Here is a 23,921-nt window from a genome sequence, read left to right on the forward strand (position 1 = left end):
GGAGCGGTTTGATGAGAGAAGTGGACCGAGGTAGGCAAAGAGGCCGGCGCAGTCTTTTTTGCTACCCTACGAGAGCTTAAGCTCTTAAGCCTGTCTGATTTCTGCATGCAGGATGGATAAAGCTGTATTTTATGACTCCTTTGGGAGGAATAGAGACTTCTCGCTACCTGAGAAGAGGGTTTGCAGAGCTGTTCGCAAAAGCAAACGCAGAAGGCCCCCTGCCTTTGTACCGCACCAAGGCTGGTGGGCTTTGTTGCTGCCCGATGGGGCAGAGGTGCTCGTGCACGGCTGCTCTCCTCTGCACCCGACCATTCGTGCTGCCAAAATGACACCCCCCCTTTTTTTCTTACCTTCTACAGGAATTTTAGATGTGAAAGATCAGTAATATGTGTATTTATTGTGTGACAATTGGCTAATAAATATTCTTACTGGTTAGAACAGGTAATTAAAAAAATATAATCTAACCTAACCTACAGCTACCTATGCCTTATTCCTGGGCACAGCGCTTATGTTCCTTCCCTCCCCTCCTTCTCAAACCGCTGTAACACACTCCAAACCCTGCTTCACACCGTGCTTCTCTGCCACCCTCTCTCCATACCTCATGGGCAGCCACCCGTCCTTGGTGGTGACCCACCACCCCTCTGTCCCATGAGATCAGCCCACCAAGGGATGGTGGTTACCCTCTCTCAGGAGGAGCGGGGTAACCCCCATGGTCTGGAGTTACAGAGCTCTTCTGCACTGCTGGTATCAGCAACGGCTCACATTGCCACCACCGTTACTCGGATCAGAGAAGGAGATGCTTCACCAGGACCACAGTCCCTGCTCTCCAGCCAGTCTGGTCTGCATGAGGTCTGAGACTTCTTTATGAAGACTATAACTTCTGGGAGGTGGCTCTCCCAACCTTGTGTGTCCACATTGCAGGTCTCCCCAGCTGGATGAGTCTCCCCTGGTGCCTTTTTGTCCTCTACAGCAACAAGCAGCTCACTTGACCTCTTTCTGGTGTCTCCTGCTAGCATGAGAAGAGGCTCTACATCAGCCAGCTATAAAGGGCAGAGGGTTCAAATGTCTATTTTGGGCAAGATAATCTATGCTAGTGCTCTCAGGCCTCTTTCTTGACTTGACGGTTGGTTTCTACACAGATGTATTTAGGTAAGATCAGGTCATCTTCTGAGGGAACTAAGGCCCATCTTTTGCTATAATCATTTATTTTGCAAGAGTATCTCCTATTTACTTCCTCAAAGCCTTTCTGATAATGAAAGAGATGAAAATGTAGGCAAAATCTATTTTCCATCTATTTATAAATGGAAATGGTGATAGTATCAGACAAACAGGTGGTACATAAATCGATCCCTATGTAAATTCTCTGTGAACGTCACGTTGTGTTTTCCGTGTTACAGGCAAGCCTTGTGGTTGCATTTGCCTTCTCACTCTTTCTACGAAAGGAAGGCGACGTCAGTGCTATTTGGGCTTTCCTCACTGTGTTAGACAACTCCAGTTTTTGTTTTCGGCAGTAAAACCTCCCCGATCTGGGCGGCACAGTTGCCAGCGCTTTGCACGCTGGCTACTCAAAAAGCCGCAAACATAGGGTCATTCCAGAAGGGTTGGACTAGATGACTTTTAAAGGTCCCTTCCAACCCAAACCCTTCTATGGTTCTATAGATCCACATACAAAAATACATACGCTACTGTAAAAGACCTGCAGGTGCATATTGGGGTCACGTACAGACGAATTCATTAGGACCTACTGAGCTGCACTGGACATGGGGACGTGACTGGTGGCAGAAGTGGCAGTCCCTTCTGATGGCTCCTGTTCAAGGCTGGCTTGCAAGCTCTGGGGATTGGCACTCACACGTGGTGCAGCACACGGGACGGCAGCCCCTAGCCTGGAGCCAGGGCTGTACTCCAACAGCTCTCACTTTCCCACCCTGCTGATTGCACTGATGCTGCTAATTGTCCCGTTTGCTGTGCTACAGGGCCGTGGGCTTTGCTCCACCGGCATTGCCCCAGCTCCTCGTTGTGGTGTGCCACCACCACACCACGTGGCTCTTTGTGCGTGGAAATCCCACGTACACAAATAAACATATTGCCTGTGTGTGTATACGCATAGACACAGTGTGTTTACCTACTATATCTGTATATATATGTACAAATACAGTAAGTAAACACATATAAAGTGTATATATATAAATTTATATATATATAGTAGGTGCTGAGTCATGTGAAAGCTAGAGGCTTTTCAGGGAAGGCAGGGAAGCGGGTTGCTCAGGCACCATCCCTCTCGCAGCTTGCAGGCTGTGTACATCAGAGACTGCGGAGACTGCTGGAAGCCGGGTTATCACAGGATGCTTTTGATCTGCTGACAAAGGCCTGGAGTACGTACAATATTCCTGCTACAGTAACCGCGTCTGATTCCATACAGCACTACAACCCTCTAGTGGAAACTCAGCCCTATCGGCATGCTGGTGCTTCTGGCCATGGGATGAGCTGTTCCTTTGAGGTTTGCAGCCTGATGGTGATAACAACGGCATCCACATTTCTGAACAGATGCGTTGTTGCTATCAAATGCTATTTTTTATTATTCTGGCACGTAGGAGCCTAGTCCTGAAGCAGGACCCCCATCCTACCTGCCACAAAGCAAACAGTCTTGCTTAGCACATGGTCCAAGCAAGCAGGTCACATCCAAGTGGGATAAGAAATCTGTGCGCACCACCCACAAGGGTTTCTTGCAGTATTTCCCAGATTCCTAGTTTCCCAGAACTTGCAAAATTGGCCTGTGCAGTGTCAGCTCGGTCTGAGTCATATCTATGCCAAGTCGAGTTTCCAAACGAGCCTCTGAGGATCGGGAGAGCAGTTCTGCTGGTGTGGAGCAAAGACTGGCCCTGGGCAGCTTCTTCAGCCCTCACATGCTCTGAGGTGACTTTCTTCTAGCAGAGCAGCTGGTTTAACATTCACAGAAACCTTTCAAATGCCCTGTTGGGGTGGGATGCTGCAAAGCATCGAGCCCTGGCGAAAGGCAGTGCTGTGCCTTTTGCAGACCGCAGTGGGAGCAGGATTTGGCTACACGGGAGTGCTTGGAAGTAGTCCACCCTCTATAGGTAAAAGGGTGGTACAGAAGGAGAAAAGTGGTAAAACCATTCCCTGGGTGATTTTAAATTGGTCTCATGTCCCAGCCAGAGTGAGTAGGGTGAGCATTCCCATGGAAAAGCCCCTCGGTGAGCTGCAGAGCCCAGCAGCGCCTGCCCGGTGTCCTTACAGGGGACGTGCTTGACACCCAGGAGGAAGAAGGACCTTGGAGGCTGGGACGTTCCTTCGAGGCACCTGGAGGACTTGTGTAAGCTTTCACTGTCCCTTTTGGTAATGAAGACTGCTGTCCCCAGAGCTGTCACGGAGGCTGCAGGACACCTCAGCTGTGCCTCCTCTCAAGGCAGTTTGGTGCCTCGAGGGATTAGGATGGAGAAGCAGCCCTGCACCACTACCTGCCTGCAGCAAAGAGCTGCTTTTAGCAGAGCTGCCATAAACACCAGGAAAACATGTCCCGTGGAGAGGAACAGCTCAAGCTTGTGCCTGACTGCTCTCCCTCGGTGTACCTGCTCTGGCAGAAGGAGGCTGTGGGCAGGAGGACATCAGCAGTCCTCCATCCATCCTGCCTGGGAGTATCTCCCTGCTCCCAGCCAGCGCGCAGAGACATGAAACCTGGCAAAGTGAGATTCCTGCCCCAAAGGACAAACAGCCTCCACAGCAAGCTGATTTTCCCCTTTAGAGGAGAAATAAATAACTTTTCAATTTCAGCTATGAGGATCTTCGCACTGCGAGATGATTTCATCAGACAGATGAGCTCCCGGGGCTTTGTGCTGCCTGCCTGCTGAGCTGCTCGGATGTCGTCCCTTGGGCGCTTTCCACTCATCCCTGAGGGCAGGGGACAAGACACCAAAGGGCCAGCCGTGATGTGGGGCGCAGAGAGCAAATATGGTGTGCTTTTCACCTAAAAAAATTAAGGCATGATGGCGTTGCAGTGGAGTTAAACTCGTGGTTTCGGCAGTACCGTTTCTGCTGTATGGGAACTGGCAGGGACTGCTCGCATGCCGTGACCTCTCGCAAGGCCAGGGGATGCTTTGGGAGGCTCAGGAGAGGGGCTGCCGCCTGCTGCGCTGCTATTTGCCACCACTTCTAAAAACATACGGCTGATTTATTGTTCCTGTGTTTTCCCAAGAGAGTGCCACCGCCTCCTTCATCCCCAATGTTGTCTGTGCTTTTGGCGCAGCACTTCAGAGGGGCACAGCCCGATGCATCAAGAGCCCCCTCAGCGTTCTGGGATGAAGCAGAGCAGCACGATGTCTCCTGGCCAGCTCCTTCATGCTTCCCCAGTTATTTGTGCTGCAGCAAAGGAATTTCTTTTCAAAAGGCAGCACCAGCCTGCCCACTGCCCTCCTCAGATGGGAAGGGATGGTGCATGTCCCCGCCAGCAGCCGTGGGGCCACGGTCCTGCTGGCTGCTGCATCCCTGTGCTCGCTCACCTCGGCAGGGACCGCGTACCCTTGCTGGTGGACAGATGGTGGTGGAAAGATTTCCTTCCTTGTCCCAAACGAGACAGTTTCAGCCATAAAACAAAGCAGGCTGTCGTTTACCAGAGTTTAAGTTACAGCTGAGTCCAGAGCTATGTTTAACAATACTGTGGTTTCTTGGAGCGCATCTCGCACCACATGCCTTCAGCAGAGGCACTGGTGAAGAGCAGAAAATAATAGTTTTCATGGTATAACCCTGCTGCTCAACTCAGCTCTGACCTAATTCCTCAAATCCCTTGTGCCCCCTCTTCCTGCTCCCATCAGGCTTCCCAAGCACTCCCTTCAGTGCCAGCCCCACTCATTCATCCCTCTTCATGTTTTTTGACCCCTCTACATCCCTCTGTCTGGTAAATATGCCTGTCAGCAGAGCTGCCTGGTGAGCCAGTGCAGGGAGCTACCTGGCTGAAAACAACCTTTTTTTTTCTTTCCCCTCTTTATTGGCTTGTTTTTAACCCATCTCAGCTCCCCGATCCCCATTGCCACAGGTGGGGACTCCAACAGAAATCACAGGATCACAGAATGGTCAGGGTTGGAAGGGACCTCTGGAGATCATCTAGTCCAACCCCCCTGCCTGAGCAGGGTCACCTACAGCAGGTTGCACAGGACGGCGTTTTGAATGTCTCTAGAGTTGGAGACTCCACAACTTGTGGAGCTTGCGGGGCTTCCCCTCTGCGCGGTGCAAATGCTGTGCTGATGTATTAATCTGGAGGCACTTCTACATGGGCGAGGTTTCCTTCCCCTAATTCACACCGAGTTATTGCAGAGTCACCCAGAGGCCAAACCCCCTTCTCTCACCTCACACTGTCCCTGGGACTGACACGGCGTCCCATGCAGTGCAGAAAACATGACTGTACCTGGATTCTGCCAAGCTTGCAACCTCTGCTGCAGATCTCTGACAGCCCAGACCCTACCCGTGACATAATAGTGATGGCACAGCTCAAAAATGGAAAATAGCAGCAGGAAACTCCGTCTGGGCGTATTATGGGGACCGAAACCTCTGCCAGTCATTTCTTGTCCCACCCACTATTGGTTTAACACAGCTCCTGGGCTGCTGTATTTCAGAAAAGTACTTTCATTTCCAAAAAATGGGCTTATAGTTGGTAATTTTATTCTTTCTTTGGGTTGAAGTAGGAGGATGTAACCCTTCTGACGGGGCTTCACTGTCAGCAGCACAGACTCAGCTCAAATTTAAAAAGGTTGCTAATAAAACATCAGCTCCAGCTCTCTGGCAAAAGTGCGCTGCACTTTTCCCGTTCGAACACAAGCCACACTGCCTTGGAAACAGTATTTTATGAAAAGGGAGGAATGAAAAGCAGAAAGACAGATAAACAGTGATACACCCCGACCCTTTCACAGCCCAGTCTCCCCAGCGAGGTGCCCTGGGCCAGCAGGCTGTTTGCTCCCATGAGGTGCCAGCAAGTCCCCGTCCCACCGGAGCCACCCACTTCCCTGCAGGACTGCACACCTCCCCCCGGAGCCCGGCATTTCTCGGATGTTGCAAGCCAGAAGCTCAAGGCTTACCACATTTGTACCTCAGTGGTACCTAGCTCCAGTATTTTGCTGCGAGAGGCCGCCCTGACCTGAGGTGTGTCCTTTTACCACCTCTCACCCCGCGGTGGGCTGCTCCAGAGGGCTGGATCACCCCTCGCCTCCCTTCCCGCTGCACCCCCAGACCCTCTCTGACACATTCTGGTTTTCTGCCCATGCTATGTGGTCTGTGGAGCTGCCAGCCGCCAGCGTGTTCTACAACCTAATTTGAAACAGCAGGAACCCACCAGGGCTGCCTTCCCGGCACTCATCAGGCATGGGGCGCGACGTGATGGGTGTTTGCTCACTGTGGGACATGGAGACGCTTGTCTGCGTGGCTGGGGGCAGTCTGGACCCGCTGACAGCTGTGTGACGGGCAGGGGGCTGCCCCCGGTTAACCTTTTTGCGCCACAGAGTGGGTGTGAGGGGATCTGGTGGGGTCTCCCATGTGCTGCCACCATGTAAATAATGAGTAGCGAGCGAAGGTCGAGACCTGAGGTTGCACATCACGTGGTGAGGATGCGGTTTCACACACCACCAAGCACATTTGATAGCTTGCAGGCAGTGGAAGGAGATAGTTCATAACTCCCTGTGCTTCTCCCAACCTTTGCTTTCCCAATCCTGGTCCCGGTATCTCATCCCCACCTTTGCTTCAGCTACAGCACTCATCAGATCTGTCCCTGAGCCACTCCACCCCCTCAAACGGCAGAAGACCAGCCATTTCTGTGGGTTACAGAGGTCTGCAGAAAGAGTCTGAGAAGCCAGAGCTGCTGCCAGATTAATTGCAGGGTGGGAAGCGAAGGGTGCAGCCTCTGCTGGTGGCTGTGAGTTGTGTTCAGCTCGGCATAGCTAAAGTTGCACTTGGATGATGCCTGGGTAGTTATGGTATTGAACTTGAGATCAGTGGTGTCATCCTGTGCAGGTTAAAATGCTGCTTTTAAACGCTGCCAGAAATCATAGGAGGCTTGGGGACTACCGCTGTGTTTGCCCTGTGCTTACACCCGTTCACAGGGATCTGCTCTCAGCCACCATCAGAGGCGGGATCATGTCGACAAGGATTTTCGGTTTGACTCAGTACAGCTGATCTTCTGTTTTGATGAATTTCTGTTCCTAGCTAATTTTGCAAAGCGCACCATGGCTCTCCACCAAGGCGAGGGGAACAGCGCGGCGATGCGTGCTGCAAATCAATTAAGAGACACCCTGCCAAATCTGTTCCTTTGTCAAATGATTCAGGAAATGACTATGGGATGGTACAAGTGGGTTTTATTAGTATAGCATGAAAAATTCAGCACTGTAAATGAAAGAAAGAATTAGTCCACAAGCCCTCAAGACCATGGCTGGGCAGGACTTGTTCTCTCCCTCCATGAGGAGATGAGCATCAGTCACACACAAACATCGAGCCTAGATGCCACCAACTTGCTCCAGGGCTTTCAGTAGCAAAGTATCTCACGTTTTGCAGGGAAGAGAACCTCTCTGCTGGCACAGGGCATGGCATGGTCCTTGTGCAGGAGCTCCGCACAGCCGCAGCCCCAAGGGCAGTGATAGCATCGAGGTGGCTGTGAACAGTCTCCTTGTGGCTTGGGTGAGGAGCCAGGTCCTGGGGCCTGTGATGCCCCACCAAGCAAGCAACGTGGCCTGCAACACATTGGCATCCTCAATCCACCTGGGGAAGCTCACACAAGCAAGACCTGCCCTGACCTCCTGTCTTGCTGTCACTTGAAAGCAGCACAGGGCAAAAGCTCCTGGATACAGCTTGCCACGTTCTGAGTCACTCTGCCATATCCCAGCAACTGTCCCCTCTCATCATTCCATCCTCCATTCCACGGAAAGGTGATCCCACACAGACAAACGCTGCCACATCTCCCATCCTGAGGTCCCTCTAATGCTGCTACACATCACTGCTGGTGCTCAGCCCTCTTTGCCTGGACCTAAAGCCCACGGGACATGGTGCTGCCCCTCTGAATCTTTGTTATCAATGAGAAATTTAGCAACACAGACAGTGGAAGCCACTCTGCTCTGAGCCTGTTGAGTAGGAAGCCAAACTTTGTTTGAACTGCTGAACTGCCACTCACAGGACTGGTGGCACATGCCAGCCCATGCTGCTGGACCCACTGCAGCTTGCACAAGACACTCAGTGAGTGGTGGGGGCAGCAGGCTGGGGCCCTCATTTGTGGAAGGATTGGCATCCTGGGACTGATGTGCCACCAACACACCTGAAACCTGCACTGTTGCAACTACTGCATCTCACTCTCAACCTCCTTCAGCAAAAATGCCACGAAATGCAGGCCCAGGGCAGACCTACAGGGTGTGTGCTTCCAGAAAAGCCAGCAGAGATACAGTGCCAGCGGCTGTGGAAGTGTGGCTCAGGGCAACATTTGGCAGGATCCTTAATGCTTCCCTCCCTCCCTTCTGGGCTGAGACACTACAGAGGGTGATGTAGCAATTGTTTCTTCAGTGCAGACTGTGTTGCAGCTCTTTATTTTATAGTGGAGGTGTAGCAAGCCTAGGAAGGCTACGCATCCCAGGAAGCATCTATATGTGGACAGCTTCTGAAACCTAATTCAAACCAGTCGGCGATGGGCCTTGGCAAGTATCAACTGGACAAGGCTTCATAAAAGCTTCATTCCCAACATGGCAGTGTTCTTTACTGTTGCTGTCTGGGCTTTTCCAACTGAGATGGCAAATGCTGATTGGCTTTTTCCTGTGCTTCACTACAAGGGATCTAAAGTTCATTACTGGTCCAGTTTCTTGGTCTTTCGTTATAAAGTGCAGTGGGATATAAAATTTGTGGGACGTATGCTTAAGCTATCCCTACCGTAAGTGTACAATTGTGGTATAGCCCTGTGGAAACGATACAAAAGTATATAACTCATTCTTTATATTCACCACCTATGTGGGTAAAGTTAAATTATGGCATATATCCAAAGTTTTTGCACTGGTACCCTGCTCGTTACTCCAGAAGTCTCTACTGATTACGTTATGAAGTTTACTTCTTTACCGTTGGCAAATGTCTAGTGACATTGAGGTTTTGGGTACAGGAGCCTTCCAGGATTAGGTATGCCTTGGATGGAAGGTGCAGAGGGCAGTGAAACAGAGCCGGTGCCAGCTTCTAGCAAAGGACCCCTCTGAGCAGTGGCTGGGAGGGAAGCAGAGCTGTGCCCCTCCTCCTGAGGACATGTCACCATCCCGTGTCTCAAAAATTGTAGCCTTGGGGCCGGGAGAGGATGAGCTGAGCCCGGCTGAGTCACACGCTCCTTTTCTGCCTCAGCACATATTATATCACTTAGGCTGATGCTCTTCCAACAGGTCTCAGGATTTAGTGCGGTTCATATTTGATCAGGCAGATCCCCAAGGAACTGTTTGAATAGCAGAGGATATGAGTACAGAATATGAAGGGACCACCTGGGTCATTAAACCCAGTCCCCTGTTGTCCCTGGCAACTATATAATAGACATTTAATCCAGAAAGGCCCAACTACCTCCATTCCTCCTCCCCTGTGCTGCCGGAGCCTGTAACGTGATATTAAGGTCATTGCTGAAAGCACATTTCTTGCTGCAAAAAGGCAGAGCTCCCAGAAAATGGAAATCCTCTGGTGTCTTTGGCCATAATATATCGGCAGGAATAACACAGTTCCTAGCAATAGCATTTCACACAGCCAGACTTGGCATTTCCCCAAACACTTTCTCAGCCGTTTTAGAGATTTATAACTAATAATCGCATGGCTGGATAAATAATTAGACTCTGAGGTTTTGTCTTAGCTTTTTCCTTATAAATAAATCCCTTATTCACAAGCTATATTAAAACACCTGTCAGCAGTATAATGTGCATTTCATATCAGTGACTTGCTTATTTCCTGCCTGGGTACATTGATTTTATTTCCATTATCTGTACCCTTTTATTTATGCAATTATCATCCCCATCATTCACCAGAAATACATCTATTCTATGTGTATAGGTGTATATCACTATATTGGAGATGACTCACATACACAAATACACATGCACAAAGGGTTACAAGAAGCAAGTCAGCACAAGGCAGAAACCCACCGCAAAATGATGGAGCCGTCCTAAATTGCGTCTGATTGCCCTGAGTGGATGCTGAGATACTATAGCAAAAGCTATAGCAAACCACGTTGTCCCACTGAAGGAGCACTCTGAAGGAAGAGCAGTGACTCTCGACAACAAACTCCAACCCTGCAGAGGAACTGTTGGTTGATGTCCAGAAATACCTTCAGAGGGTCCTTCTAGGGGACTTCCCCTAGCAAGGGGAAGATTGAGAAGGCAGAGAGAGCTATTGCAGTGCTGAGCTCTCAGAGGACCTGGTGTTGGCAGGTATGTATTAAGCATCTAAGAAAGTGAGGGATAAAGAAAACAGAAAGAGTAGCATTAACAGTATATTTGCTTCTTGGAAATGTGCACTGCTCCCACGTCATCCTTGATGTGCCTAAAAGTTGCACAACTACTCAGTCAAGGACAGGAAAATAGATACCAGGTTAGATTTATAAAAGGACAGGCGGCCTCAGCACTGGGAATAGATGAGCACATCGCCTTTTGTCAACTGGAGGCAGATTTATGGGAGGGAGGACATGGGAGACTAAAGGAGCTCTTGCTCTCCCCGTTACTGCTGCCTGGTGTGGCACGTGCTGTGCAGCATGTCAGCGGCACTCTGCTGCCCCGCATCACTACCGCAGCCCTGTCTGGCCCCGTTTTAATTTCCCCCACTGTCAGTCCCTCGTGCTGCTTTGTTCCCTCTCCCTGTCTTCACTTTTTTCTCAAGTTACATGAAATCGCTCTTCCAATTTAGGGAACACAATTTGCAACCCACAGGAATAGCATCTCCTTGGGGAATGTGCTGGAGGGGAGCAAGCCAGGTGAAAGCTGTCCAGGAGCAGACTGACTCCTACGTAAACAGAAATGTTACTCAGAAGACCCAGAAGATCCAAAAGCCTGTGTTTTCTCTTCGTTTGGTTCCCTTTCCATTGTATGCTGGCCGGGTGCTGTGGTGAGCTAAAACCAATGGAGATGCAGCAAGTGGGGCAGGGAAGGTCTGTCACTGTTACTGAATCCCACAGCCAAGACTGGGCATAGCCAACATGGACCTGAGTCCAACTGACCTCATTACTGAAAACTGGTCTCATTACTATTTCCTTGTAACCACTTTTTTCTTTTCTCCATCAGGTCCCAGCCTTGCAGCAAAGGCCATAGGAACCCTTCTGTGAACGCACAGGATGCAGTTCTGCTGGAATTCCACCCAAAGTGAAGGGCTGTGGAGCCAACGAGCTGGCCTTGGCCACACACTTTCCCTTTCCCAGCACCCCAGCCACACACTGTTCTTTATCTCCAGGCTTTGGGAGACCTCCTCAGCTGGACTTGCACCAGCACGTTCGTGGGGGTCCACACCAGCTGCTTCTTACGTGTGTTTCGCTCACACTCCCTCCATATAGGGATTGGTCTGAAAGGAGCCCTGAGGACTCCACAAAATTTAACATTTGGATTCTGCTGGCTGGCAGGAGGTTCACTTGCCCCTGGCTTTCACTGAGGGGCACTGGGGAGCAGCCACTCCCCCACAGCCATGGCAGGGCTGTCAAGCAGTGACGGTAGGTATTCAGCTGCTGGAGGGAGGCCAGGAGTTTCAAGAAATACATTAATCATGCTATTTACCAGAAAAGTCTTCAGCTCTCCTGGCACTAGGAGGTTGGGGGTTTTTTTAATTTCTTTGGCCTGGTGGGTTTGGTTTTTGCTATTACCTTGTGAAACGCCCTGGAGAACCTCTGCCCTTAGCAGCCAAACCTGTCTTCTGCTCATGAACCAGGTGGCCGTCCCCACCATCCTGCAGCCAGAGCACGGCTGCTCTGCTGCTGCACAGCCCTTGGTGAAACCACCAGGGCAGCATCCCTCAAAGAGCACCCAGACACCACAGCCACTGCCTTGTGCTCATCTGTCCTCTCAGAAGGGCAGTGGCATCGTAAAAATGTCAATCTATTCTTTACGCCATTAGATGCCTCTGTGGGTCACTTCACTCTGTAAGTAGAAGGGAATGAGGGGGATCAACTCACCTAAGTTTAGCATAAGTTTTCAACATAATGAGAAGGAATTTCTGTCTAGGGTCCATGCTGGCCCATGGAGACCTGTGCAGTAAGATGTAGTCGGGGCAGCACATTAAGAACAGCTAAACTCTCCTCTGATGTGGTGACCTGTGGGACTGAGAGGCTGGGGCACGCTTCACATGGGGCTACTGTGGCCGGAGCTAGGGAATTGCACTGCCCAACCCCCACGGAAGACATTCCCACTGATGCTAAGCTATATCTTCTCCAGGGTGTGAGACAGTTAGAGAAAGGCCAGAGAGAGACAACTAAAATGATCGAGGTAATGAAACAACTTGTAAGGAGAGACTAAAAAGGCTTTGGAGAGGAGGAGGCCGGGGGTTATGGCTGTCATTTGCAAAATCATGAAGTCAGTGGATGAGGTGAATGCAGAACGGTTATTCACCATATCACACACACTAGAACTAGGGGTAGCATGATCAAACTAATAGTAGATTAGTTTAAGACAGATAAAAGTGCTTCTTCACGTAATGGGTAGTGAGCCCTGCTCAGAGCCCTACCTGGGCTTCATCTTGGAAAGAGCTAGATGGACCATATGCAAAAGTGAATGAAGGAATGAGGCAGAAACTGAGCAGTGGATCAGTCAAGGATGATCAGGGTCCAGTATCTCTTTTATTTATCACTGTCGTCATAACCATTGTGTACATGTCTCTAGCCTGTATTCTTCAACAATTTTAAGATAAGCCTTGTAGGTACTACCTATTTGGTTTATTAAAAGAACACAACCTCAGCCTGTAATTCTTGCACAAAAAGCAAAATAAGAATTAAGTATTAAGAGCTGTGATTTACAAGAATGAGTAAGGCGGTGTTTAACCCAGCCAGTTAATTCTCCTTTAAATCTCTGCTGAAAGCCACAGGCAGGCTTCCAGCATATGAGTCTTTCTTCAGTATTTCCTACAATTTGAACAAGAGTTCAGCTGGAGTTCTAAATTACTGGGGGAAATTGGCTCTTCTCCATCTGGTTTTCACCAGTTCTGCAAAGATTATGCAAAAATTGAAATGAACTTCCTAAAATCTCAAAATATGCTGCAGCCATTGAAGGTTAGTGGGAAACACTAATGCAATAACCTACCAGCAAGGTCACACTGCAGAAGAAACTTGACCTCTGGCTGCAGTGTGACTGGCGTAGTGTGGGGAGCAACAACCATCAGATCACATATGAGGAAGAAGAAGAGGTCTGGGGACTTCACTTTCCATTTGACCCACATGGAAAGAAATCTGGAAACTGCCAACCTCCCTGCCCCAAGCTGTAGGTCAAACCCAAACTTTGGCAACCTTATCGGAGAGATGGTTTTTAGGTAGAATTTTTGGTGCTTCTGCCCATGCCCATTTCCGCTGAAAGGGCCCAGAAACATCCTGAAGTATGTTTAATGCCTTTTCAATATGCTCAGTAGCTATTTGTAAGAAATTCTGTTGGGGGTGAGGTACCAGGCAGGTTGCAGGTAGCTGCTCTCCAAAACTAGAGCCTGACAGAGCATGGAGAAATGAAGGAAGGTGAGCATGGAGAGAGCCCAGTGAACACAAGAAGACATTGTTGTGCAGCTGGGGATGTATAATGCATGTGTTAACACCTAATACACAGATCATTTGGGACACAGTAGGCTGCAGGTTCCATTTTACTTACTGTGGAACCCCTTCACTCGGGGAACATTTGGTACTTGTAGATTTGTTTAAGAGATCTGTGAAGAAAGCCAAAGGATGAATGTTTATCATCTCTCAGGGCTGCTCAGTCTGTAGGATTTACTTTTAACAGTTAGTTTGTAGCTGTGACTCTCAGCCAGAGAATAGGGCAGAGCTTCGGGCAGTGAACGTGAATCCTGAGCTGCTCTGGGCTCGGGAGGAAGAGAGGCAGAAATCTGGATAGTTACAGCCTTAGGAGAGACCTATGGAACAGCCATTTTATAGGTTGGTCCAAAACTTTTACAAATTTGGGTAGTGGCTACAGATTTCTGTTCTGCTGAAAGCCCTGGTGACGCAGGCAGGAATTTCTCGCAGTAGCAGGGCAGCTTTCAGCAGCTCCGGTGGGTGCCCTCCTCCCTCAGCTGTGCCGTGTTTGTGGGAGGACATACAGATGGGTCCTGGAAACCTATGCAGCTTTGGAATAATCTCAGAAAAATAAAGAGGGGAGGGCTTATTCCTAGTCCATATCAGTTTGCTTGTTTGGTCTATGGTGCTGTCCCAGAAATCTTAGTTAATAAATGTACAGCTGCGGAGTGGCCATGGGCAATTAGCAGCACAAACTGCTGAATCTGGCGCTGCTGCAAAGAGCAATATCTGTAGACCCACAGCCTGAAAAGTGAAAGCTTTGGCCAGTGCTTCAGCAAAGGACTTAAACTGATATACAGGGCAGCAAGTATGTAATGTAATAACACAGACAACTCATTTTGTTCCCCCCTTTCCAATTTCTCAAACGTGATCACATCACACTTGCCATTAAAAACAAACTATCCTTTCTCAGTAGATCAACACCTTAGGTGGCATCATCCATTCCAGGATTTTCCCAGCTCCCCATGAGATTTCAACCAACAGATGGCAGCAGCCCTATTGCTAATGGCACTACAGCTACGATTTTTGTTCTCATCAAGGCACATAGTTTTCCTGGGATGTCTCAGACCTCACTGATGAGCCTGTGGTCAGAAGGGCACCAGAAGTGTCCCCATAACAGAGCAAGCAGCTGTTAAACACAAAGAGCCTCCACTAGCTGCACTCTCCATTGCATTCTTGGGGACAGGATGGCTTAAACGAGATTACAAGTGTCCCCAAAAATGCGGATGAGTCCTACAAGAGACAGCAAACATTGTAGTCCCACCAGCTGCATGGCAGCTGACATTCAGCATCACTGGGTTTTCATACCTGAACTCTGCGTGTGTTATGTAACTCATTTATTTACACTTTACCTCCACCCTGTTTGCGAAACCACACTTGGCACAAGGTGTGCATAGGTGGTCCTTTTGGTCAAACACCGTAGGCACTTCTCACTTTTCCTGGCTCTTTGCCACTTGTCCTGTAAAGGCATTTGGCCATTCACAGACAGTCACAGGCTTTTTCCTCTGAGAAATTTAAAAAAATTCCAGACCAGCTGAGGAACCTGAAGGTGCACAAGACCTGACGAGACTCATCCGTGGGTCCTGAGGGAACTGGCAGATGAAGTTGCCAAGCTACTATTCGTCATATTTGAGAAGTTGTGGTAGTCCAGTGAAGTTCCCACTGACTGGAAAAGGGGAAACATAACCCCCATTTTTAAAAAGAATAAAAAAGAAGACAGTGGGGAACTGCAGGCTGGTCAGTCTCAGCTCAGTGCCCAGCAAGATCATGGAGCAGATCCTCCTGGAAACTATGCTAAGACACATGGAAAATAAGGATGTTAATGGTGGCAGCCAACATGGCTTCACCGAGGGCAAACTGTGCCTGACAAATTTGGTGGCCTTCTATGACAGCATTACAGCGCTGGTGGATAAGTGGAGAGCAACAAATGTCATCTACCTGGACTTGTACAAAGCATTTGATACTGTTCCGCGTGACATCCTGGTCTCTAAAATGGAGAGACATGGATTTGACCAATGGACCACTCAGTGGGTAAGGAATTGGCTGGACAGTCACACTCCAAGAGTTGGAGTTATAGCAATGGTATAAAATTCATTTTTGTGGGGACATCCAAAAGACACCCCCACGGATTTCATACACATTTTGCTGCATGTGCAACATATAGCCCCAGGGCTAGGTGGGGCTTGCTAAAAATTTCCTTGGCTTACCACACCACGTTGGAGAAGGGATCTGGTGGATTTGGGAAGCAGGAGGGGGATGGGTGCTGCAGGATTGGCCCTTCCTTGCTGAATTTGCTTCCTTCTTTCCAATGCCACCGTGATGGTCACCTGCCTTTCCTAGGCACTGGCAGTTGCTTAGTGGGTGCTGCATGGCTCGTGGTGCAAGGGGAAGCACAGGGATGAATAGGGAAAACATATCTGGGAGATGCTGAGGAGGAGAGCACAGGAGACCTGGGAGAGCAGGAGCAGGAACAGGTGTCAAGTTAGGCTGGAGTTACCTCCCCACTCATCCGTGCGCTCCTAATTTGAACCCAGGCCTCAAGCAAACGAGCAGCACTCTTAAGCATGACTAACCCAATTTTACTCAAATTTTGCAAACCCCATCCTTTCTGGAAAACTTCAGCATTAAAGGTGAAAGATCTGGAAAATCGCATTAAATGACTGAAAACAAAGCAGAATGGATGTAAGTAATTTCTTAATACACCATCCTGGCTCAAATAGTTGATGCTCTAGTAACCTAAAAAAAAAAAAAAAAGGCGATTTCTTCAGGGAACCAGAAGAAGCTGCCCATTCACAGGCCCTAGTCCTCATGGGGGACTTCAGCCAGTCTCTGCTGGATGGGCAACACAGCGGGGTACAAGCAGGAAGCCTCTGGAGTACACTGACAATAACCTCCTGACACAGGTGACTGAAGACATGACAAGGGGAGATGATCTGCTGGACCTTAGAATTACAAACAAGGAAGAAATGGTCAGGAATGTGAAGGCTGGGGCAGCGTTGGCTGCAGCAACCGTGAAATGGTGGAGTTCAGGATCCTGAGAGAAAGGAGCAGGGAAAAAAGCAGGACCACAACCCTGGGCTTCAGGAGAGTAGACCAATTGCTGCTCGGAAGAATCCCATTGGAATATGGTCCTGGAAAGAAGAGGGGTCCAAGAGAGCTGGCTGGTTTTCAAAGATCATCTCCTGCAAGCTCAAAAATTTTCCATCCCCACACGCAAGACATTAAACAAAGGCAGCAGGAGGTCTACATGGATGAACAAGGATGTCCTGGAAAAAAAACACAACACCAAACCCACAAAAAAGAAGCATACAACAGGTAGAAGAAGGGTCAGGTTACCCAGGAGTAATACAGAGGTTCTATTGGAGTGTGCAGGGATGGGGTTAGGAGAGCCAAAGACCACATGGAGTTAAATATGGTAAGGGATGTGAAGGGCAACAAGAAGGTCTTCTGTGGATATATCAGCAGCAAAAGCGAAACTGTGGGCCTGCTGCTGAATGGGAAAGGGGGTCTGATGACGAAGGATGTGGAAGAACCAGGACAGTACTGAATGTCTTTGTCTTGGTCATTCTGGTAAGACCTGTCTTCAGCAGTCCAAAGCCCTTGAGACTCATGGGAGAGTCTGAAGCAAGGAAGAGTTACTTTCACTGGAGGAGGACCAGTTGAGGGAACATTTAAGCAAACCAGGCATACAGAAATCTATGCGATCTGATGGCAGCCACCCAGCTAAGGGAGCTGGCCAATGTTGTTACAAAGCCATTCTCAAGTATTGTTGAAAGGCTGTGGTGATCAGGGGATGTTTCTGAGGACAGGGAGAAAGCAAACATCACTTCTATCTTCAAGAAGAGAAAGCAGAAAGATTTTGGGAACTACAGGCTTATCAGCTTCACCTCAATTCCTGGGAAGTTGATGGAGCGAGTAATACTGGAAGTAATTTCCAAAAATATGAAGAAGAACAAGGTGACTGGAAGAACTCAGCATGGATTTATGAAGGTTATGAAGGTGAAATCATACTTGGCAAGCCCAATAGCCTTCTAAGGTGAGATGACTGGTGGATAAGGAGAACTCTGGCCGTTGTTTATCCTGACTTTGGTCGAGTCTATTTTCACAGACAAAATGATGAAGTACAGGCTAGATATGTGAATGGTAAGATGGACTGAAAACTGATGGAGCTGATGAGTTCAGAGGATTGTGATCAGTGGCACAAAGTCCAACTGGAGGCCAGGCACTAGTGGAGTGCCCTAGGGTTGATACTGGGTCCAATGCTGTTTGACATCTTCATTAATAAACTTGATGATGGGACAGAGTGTATGCTCAGCAAGTTTGCAGAGGATACAAAACAGGAAGGAGGGTTTCATGCACTAGCTGGTTGTGCTGCCATTCAGGTGGACCTCGATGGGCTGGAGAAATGGAATGACAGGGATCTTACCAAGTTCATCGAAGGGGAGTGCCAAGCCTTGCCCCTTGGGATGAGTAACTCCATGCACCAGTACACAGTGGGGACCAACCAGGTGGAAAGCTTTGCAGAGAAGGACTTGGGGGTCCTGGTGAACACCATGCTGACCGTGAGCCAGTAATGTGCCCATGTGGTAAAGGTGGCCATCTGCCTTCTGGGCTGCATTAGGAAGCATATTGCCAGCAGGTCAAGAGAGGTGATCCTTCCTTAGCCCTGGTGGGACACATCTGAGGTGCTGTGCCTGGGTCTGGGATCCCCAGTACAAGAGAGACATGGACATACTGAAGAGAGTCCCTCAAAGGACCGTGAAGATACTTAGGGAACTGGAGCGCCTGATGTATGAGGAAAGGCTGAGGGACTGTTCAGCTCAGAGAAGGGAAAGCTCAGGGGGATCTTATTGATCTGTATAAATATCTGATGTTGGGAGAGACTAAAGAAGACAGAGCAAGGCTCTTCTTACCGGTGCCCAATGGAAGGTCAGAGGCAATGGGCACAAATGGAAATACAGGAAATTCTGTTTAAACACAAGAAATACATTTTTTTACTCTACAAGTGATCGAACACTGGAACAGGTTGCTCAGAGGGGTTGTGGAGTCTCCATCGCTAGATATTCAAAACACAGCTGGACATGGTCCTGGGCAACCAGCTTTAAGGTGGCCTTGCTTGAGCAGGTGGTTGACTAGATAATCTCCAGGTTCCTTCCAAACTCAACCATTCTGTTATTGTCATACTGTTGAAATAACCTTGTTTTCAATATAAGTCAAATATGTAGTTTTCCTGAAGTGAGAGCTGAGGCCAAGAAATGACACAGAAAGATGTATCAGTGGAATCTTATGATTTTAGAAAGTGTTTTTAGTGATTTGACTGTTCTTTAAAGTAACGGTGTGATTAAGTCTTGTTGGTGACTTTATTCCTCGGAAACTGAAAGCCTGCTGAATTCCAATCCACGTAAAAATCAGCCCTGCCAATACCCCAGACACCGGACTAATAACCTTCCTCCTCCATCACCATTTGGGCTAAACAAAATATATTAGGCATCTTAATTAGGCATATGCAGTCATCTTGGAAGGCACAGAGAAAATGACCTAATCCACAATTATCTCACTGGGTCTGGTTTCTGTGGGGATTTTCTTATGCTCCTGATTATGCTGCATACATTAGCATACCTCTGCAAAACACCTCCGAGGCTGACAAGAATACACAAGCACACACATGACTGCACTGTCCTTGTCCCTCCGGTCTTACCGCCGGTCTGTGTTTTGTCCCTGTCGTGCCCCCATAGCGGGAGCTCTCAGGAGCTCTGCTTGTGTTTATCCCAGGCACAATGGGCCCCTCTTGACTCTGCTGCACGTAAATACATCAAATTCTGCTCTCCATCTCATTTATGCAGTCCCCAGGGGAGCATTAGTGGTGCTCGCCACAGAAGAAGATAGATAAGAGAAAGCTTACCCTACCAGCCCTCACTCAGGGGTCAGGTACAACTCTGGTCTCTGCACTGGCAGGAGGACAACACTCAATACCCGTGGCAGAGCTTCTCTACACAGGGAAGGAGGGACATAGGGACATGCACAGCTGTGATGTTCGCAGAGAGAAAGGAGGTGAGAGCAGCGGTCGCAGCCACGGTTCTCAAAGAGAAACGGGTATACATGTGCAGTTCTAGAAGAGATTTCATTTACTTTTGCTCTTTTGAGAAAAAAAAAGAAAAAAGCAAAAATAAATCAAAATAAACATTGCAGCTTCTACAGGTTCACTGAAAAACAGCCCAGCTGTAATAACAACAAATCATACACAGCACATAGCTCATTTTTCCTTCTGTAGGTTAACCAGAGAAGGTCATAGCAATCATGTTTAATAAAAGAAGGTTTCCCTTATTTTCTGGCACTGGCTCTGAGCAATTGGCCTGCAAGAGCTGCTTTCAAAATCACTCCCCAGTTGTTCTGTCTCTTTTCTGCTTAACATTCCTTGAGGCACTTGCAGCCAAGTAGATTATTTCTTTTATTTTTTTTTATTTTTTCTTTTTAAATGAAACGATTATATTAATTTAGCTCAGATTTCAACCAACACACATTACAAGTCTCTGCAGATTGTATATTAGCATGGGAATTTTGAATACACAGTAATTGAAATACATTACATTCAAATAAAGTCTCAAGAGGGCAGCTTCAAATGCTGGTTTAATTCTCTTGCATTTTTTAAAGTTTGTGCGTGGTATGAAAATAAGTCACTGAGAGAGACTCTCCCTACACTGATGAACTAGTTCACTCTTTTCTCCTAATAGTACCTTGTATTTTTCCTTTGACAGCTTCCCCTGAGCATTTGGTTTGACTATCAGCAGATCTTTAAGATGCTGTAATCCTGCCTGTAAGTGGTCTGTGTGGTGAAGACAGTCAGTATTTCATGCCTTGCCCATCAGCTAGCACACAGCCACTTCTGGGTACCTCTTGAGCTACAGCCAACCTATCCGAGAGCAACCATGCTGACCACGCACCCAGCCTAGCCACAGGCTCTCCTGCAGCTCTGCTTGCAGGATGCCCCTGCCAGCCCCTTCTCCAGATGGCAGCAAGCTCTGAAGACACCCTTACTTCTTGTCTGGACTCCCCACCCTTGGGGTCTTCTTCACCAGGACTGCTGTTCTGCCAGAGCTAGCAAAAGCCACCAGGCCTGCAGAGTCTTGTTAATGCCCACAGAGGATGATTCACGCGGGCACAGCTGTCGCTGCCGCCTACCCAAGGAATGGAGTGCCGTGGTGATGGAAAGCAAACTTGCAGCTTGTCCTAAAATTGGTGCTTACAGGGAGTGGGTGGTCGTGACTGTGACATGCCACCACCACGGGCTCCTTGGGAAACTGGCCATGCATGAGTCACAGCTGTAAGTGACACTACCTTTGGGGCAGTCTGGTCATCGCTGGGTTGAGGTGGTGGACACAGAGATGGCATCTGGAAAAGGAAGGGAACCGGGCAGGTGTTTCCCAAGCCAGTTCTGTCCTGCTCACAGATGTCCTGCTGTGAAACAGGCAGCTCAGGTTCCCCAGCAGCTGAAGGGCAGAAATATAGGGCCTTATACCATCCCATTACCCCAGACCCATCTACCAGCTCAGGTCCTGCAAACTGCCAGGGATCTCCTAACTGTCAATGCCCTGACCTCCCTGGCACTTCTGTAGCCTAAAGCAACTCATGGACTGGGGGGAGCTTCTGTTTCCCTTCCCTCAGCCCCATTTGCCTGTCTAGTCATAGAAAAAAAACCCCAAAACTGTTAGTCTGTCTTTCAAGCCAGCTGAGTGCAGCCGAGCTGTGGGTGCTGAGTGCTCCCTTGGAGTCTCTGGGGACACGGTGTGAGAAGAGGAAGGCAACCTCTGTGCCTGCATTTCCCCATCCTAAGGCTGGCTAGATCCCATGGACACCCCTTTTGCTTGGAAGGTTTTCGTGGGAACCGCGATCCAGCAGCTTCAGTCTGCAGAAATCAGCCTTTCTCTTCTGCTGATCTGCATTTCTCACCCCTGCTGCCTCTGCCCCAGCAGCTGAAGATAGCACCCCAGCCTGCCCGTGTGTGGACCTCACTGCTTCTGTCTCCAGGCCAGTTCTCCTCCTGTCTGCACTCTGATCACTCACCCCTGCTTGTACGCCAAGCTCCTGCCCTAGCTCCTGTGGTTCACGTGCTCTAGCTTGCAAGTGAATGTCATCCATGTTAGGAATTTTAATAGAAATTAGCCAGCAGAAGAGATTGAAGGATACTTCAAAACCTTCAGGCTCTAAGGAACTCTACAGAAATGAAACTGTTCAGGAATGAATGAAGTGCTTGTACGTTGTTCTTAACTCTAACATCGGTTTCAGCAGCCAAGATTGATCACCAGGCTGTGCCCTTGCATTGGTAAGGCCCAGCCAGAGGTGGGGAATTGGGAAATGGAATGGCTACAGCACAAGGAAAGTGCCGGCGATCGTAGTACCCTACGAGCAGGAAGGCAGGGTAGGGAATCCAGCAGAAAAAACACTCCCCTTACTAAAGTCAGTTAGAAACGGCTCCCAGACTGCACTAGAATGTTTCCAGAAGGAGGTATTGTTTACCAGAAAAGCCCGGGAATGCCCACCTGGATTACCCAGAGAAGGATGGTTATGGTTACTGAGAAAGCTGGTGAAGAAAGCTTGCTGTTACGAAAACAGAGGTACCAGACTCGTCTCTGCAGAGAGCATGGAGGGAGCTGGGGGACTGCCATGATCAGGCATTGAGAGCTGTGGTGTGGGGATGCTGGCAGTCCTGGTGACACGTGCAGATGACACTGGGCAAAATACAAAACAGATGAGCTCCAGACTGCAAAGACAGCAAAGACCTGGCAGACCCCGTGTGTCTGAAGGCCGTGGACAGGACACACCACAGCCTCAGAACAGACCCTCGTTTTGTAGGGTCATTTCTGACTGGCCTGAGACGGGGATCCCTGCAAGTAAGTCAATGGATGTCGTTGCAGTGCCTTCAATCCCAGCTGAAGAGCGGCAGCATGACAGTGAAGTCATTTTATGTCTGTGTCCCTCTGAAATCCCAGCACCTTCTGCAAGATGCTGAGCAAAGCGATAGAGCCCAAACTGCTTAGGATCTCTAAGAAAGAATTTAAATATTCACACAGGCAATTACACTGGGTTTTAGAAGGGAATAGGATATTACAGCTAATTAATTTTTGATGCTACAAAGCACTGTTATTCTACTCCAAGCCAGAACAGGACAGCTGAAATCACTCTCTCCTACAACTCTACAAGTTCTTAGTGATAGTCTGGAGCAAAAATGCTAACAGTGCTCAAGTATATATGTTCCAAGATGTGTTAGTCAACAGCTTTTTTTTTCTACCTGACACAAGTTTTGGAAAGTAGGAGGGAACTTTCAGGATAGCTGAGCAGAGAAAATAACTTTGAACTGATTAATCTGAATTTTTTGGGGATGTATGAACAAGTGGGTTTATGGAATGAAAGTTTAGCTGATTCCAAAAGGATAAGTTTTGATAAAATGAGGAGTTACTTCATGCTTTTAAGACTAAAGGGCTTGACTGTGAAAAAGGCTGAGATTATCTTCACTCTAAAGATATAAAAACTATATACATTAAATATGCTAAGTTTATGTTCTAACGAAAAGGGGAAGGTCTCTGTGGTCAAATGGGTGAACAATTACCATTTAAAAAAGTATCAGGAACAAGGAAAGAGCCTACTGAGAGTGCAAGGAAGACATGAGCAACAAAGCAATCCATTTCTTGTTGGGGAAGAAGTACTGGGAAGAAGTGAGCATTGCCAAATACCAAGCTGAGTTAGAAAGTGAACGACAAAGTAAGAAAAACACGGCAAAAGGCTCTTGAGTAAAGGGTGCTGCTTGCAATCCTGTAGGGTAAAGATTAGAGGTTACCCAGCTATAGCCCCCAAAATTAACAACCTTTTGTAGGCCTGTGCTGAGAAATTATTTGGAATACAGCATACAATTCTCATAGATCAACTTCAGGGAACATCTGAAGTGGAACAAGTACAGAGTTTAAATATGAAAGAGAGAGAAGAGCTCTTCTAAATGGGAAACTGGATGCAGATGAGTCCTGGCTGGAAATCAGAGGACAGCTTCCAGCCCATAGAGGAGAGGGGTTCTGTAATAGTTTTTCAGGAAAGGTAGTAAGAACAAGTAGGTAAAGTCATTTCAAGCCTAACTCCTACAAATCATGTCAAAGTATTCCTAAAGGTGACATCACTTACAGACAGCATATTTCTT

Source organism: Charadrius vociferus, unplaced genomic scaffold (genome assembly GCF_000708025.1).
Source record: "Charadrius vociferus isolate BGI_N301 unplaced genomic scaffold, ASM70802v2 scaffold93, whole genome shotgun sequence".
Taxonomy (NCBI): domain Eukaryota; kingdom Metazoa; phylum Chordata; class Aves; order Charadriiformes; family Charadriidae; genus Charadrius; species Charadrius vociferus.